This window comes from Epinephelus lanceolatus, chromosome 3 (genome assembly GCF_041903045.1).
Source record: "Epinephelus lanceolatus isolate andai-2023 chromosome 3, ASM4190304v1, whole genome shotgun sequence".
NCBI lineage: Eukaryota > Metazoa > Chordata > Actinopteri > Perciformes > Serranidae > Epinephelus > Epinephelus lanceolatus.
The window spans coordinates 50,910,001-50,912,500 of record NC_135736.1 but is presented as its reverse complement, the minus strand read 5'-3'; the positions used below and the strand labels follow the sequence as shown (position 1 = coordinate 50,912,500).

The 2,500-nt window shown below is 37.6% G+C and overlaps 1 protein-coding gene across 1 annotated transcript in view; it reads right to left on the bottom strand.

Annotated features, from left to right (window-relative positions):
* The window catches only part of capn8 (calpain 8), a 54,379-nt gene that overhangs the window by 16,198 nt on the left and 35,681 nt on the right, over window positions 1-2,500 (bottom strand). The window lies entirely within an intron of this gene.

Genomic DNA, 2,500 nt, shown 5'->3' with positions numbered 1-2,500 from the left:
CAGTTTCTTATCCTGTTCTTACAGGTTCTTATCCTGTTCTAACAGGTTCCTATCCTGTTCTAATAGGTTTCTATCCTGTTCTAATAGGTTTCTATCCTGTTTTAACAGGTTCTTATGCTGTTCTAACAGGTTCTTATCCTGTTCTAATAGGTTCTTATGCTGTTCTAATAGGTTTCTATCCTGTTCTAACAGGTTCTTATCCTGTTCTAATAGGTTTCTATCCTGTTCTAATAGGTTCTTATCCTGTTCTAATAGGTTCCTATCCTGTTCTAACAGGTTCTTATTCTCTTTCTAACAGGTTCTTATCCTGTTCTAACAGGTTCTTATGCTGTTCTAACAGGTTCTTATCCTGTTCTAATAGGTTCCTATCCTGTTCTAACAGGTTCTTATCCTGTTCTAATAGGTTCCTATCCTGTTCTAATAGGTTTCTATCCTGTTCTAACAGGTTCTTATCCTGTTCTAATAGGTTCCTATCCTGTTCTAACAGGTTCTTATGCTGTTCTAATAGGTTTCTATCCTGTTCTAATAGGTTCCTATCCTGTTTTAACAGGTTCTTATCCTGTTCTAATAGGTTTCTATCCTGTTCTAATAGGTTTCTATCATTTTCTAACAGGTCCCTATCCTGTTCTAATAGGTTCCGATCCTGTTCTCACAGGTCCCTATCCTGTTCTAATAGGTTCCTATCCTGTTCTAACAGGTTCTTATGCTGTTCTAACAGGTTCTTATCCTGTTCTAATAGGTTCCTATCCTGTTCTAACAGGTTCTTATGCTGTTCTAATAGGTTCCTATCCTGTTCTAATAGGTTTCTATCCTGTTCTAATAGGTTCCTATCCTGTTCTAACAGGTTCTTATCCTGTTCTAACAAGTCCCTATCCTGTTCTAATAGGTTCTTTTGCTGTTCTAACAGGTTCTTATCCTGTTCTAATAGGTTTCTATCCTGTTCTAACAGATTCTTATGCTGTTCTAACAGGTTCTTATGCTGTTCTAATAGGTTCCTATCCTGTTCTAACAGATTCTTATGCTGTTCTAACAGGTCCCTATCCTGTTCTAACAGGTTCTTATGCTGTTCTAACAGGTTCTTATCCTGTTCTAACAGGTTCTTATGCTGTTCTAACAGGTTCCTATCCTGTTCTAACAGGTTTCTATCCTGTTCTAATAGGTTCTTATGCTGTTCTAACAGGTTCCTATCCTGTTCTAACAGGTTTCTATCCTGTTCTAACAGGTTCTTATGCTGTTCTAACAGGTTCTTATCTTGTTCTAATAGGTTCCTATCCTGTTCTAACAGGTTTCTATCCTGTTCTAACAGGTTCCTATCCTGTTCTAACAGGTTCTTATGCTGTTCTAACAGGTTCTTATCCTGTTCTAATAGGTTCCTATCCTGTTCTAACAGGTTCTTATGCTGTTCTAATAGGTTCCTATTCTGTTCTAATAGGTTCTTATCCTGTTCTAATACGTTTCTATCCTGTTCTAACAGGTTCTTATCCTGTTCTAACAAGTCCCTATCCTGTTCTAATAGGTTCTTTTGCTGTTCTAACAGGTTCTTATCCTGTTCTAATAGGTTCCTATCCTGTTCTAACAGATTCTTATGCTGTTCTAACAGGTTCTTATGCTGTTCTAATAGGTTCCTATCCTGTTCTAACAGATTCTTATGCTGTTCTAACAGGTCCCTATCCTGTTCTAATAGGTTCTTATGCTGTTCTAACAGGTTCTTATGCTGTTCTAACAGGTTCTTATCCTGTTCTTACAGGTTCTTATGCTGTTCTAACAGGTTCCTATCCTGTTCTAACAGGTTTCTATCCTGTTCTAACAGGTTCTTATGCTGTTCTAACAAGTCCCTATCCTGTTCTAATAGGTTCTTTTGCTGTTCTAACAGGTTCTTATCCTGTTCTAATAGGTTCCTATCCTGTTCTAACAGATTCTTATGCTGTTCTAACAGGTTCTTATGCTGTTCTAATAGGTTCCTATCCTGTTCTAACAGATTCTTATGCTGTTCTAACAGGTCCCTATCCTGTTCTAATAGGTTCCTATCCTGTTCTAACAGGTTCTTATCCTGTTCTAACAGGTTCTTATGCTGTTCTAACAGGTTCTTATCCTGTTCTAACAGGTTCTTATGCTGTTCTAACAGGTTCCTATCCTGTTCTAACAGGTTTCTATCCTGTTCTAACAGGTTCTTATGCTGTTCTAACAAGTCCCTATCCTGTTCTAATAGGTTCTTTTGCTGTTCTAACAGGTTCTTATCCTGTTCTAATAGGTTCTTTTGCTGTTCTAACAGATTCTTATGCTGTTCTAACAGGTTCTTATGCTGTTCTAATAGGTTCCTATCCTGTTCTAACAGATTCTTATGCTGTTCTAACAGGTCCCTATCCTGTTCTAATAGGTTCCTATCCTGTTCTAACAGGTTCTTATCCTGTTCTAACAGGTTCTTATGCCGTTCTAACAGGTTCTTATCCTGTTCTAACAGGTTCTTATGCTGTTCTAACAGGTTCCTATCCTGTTCTAA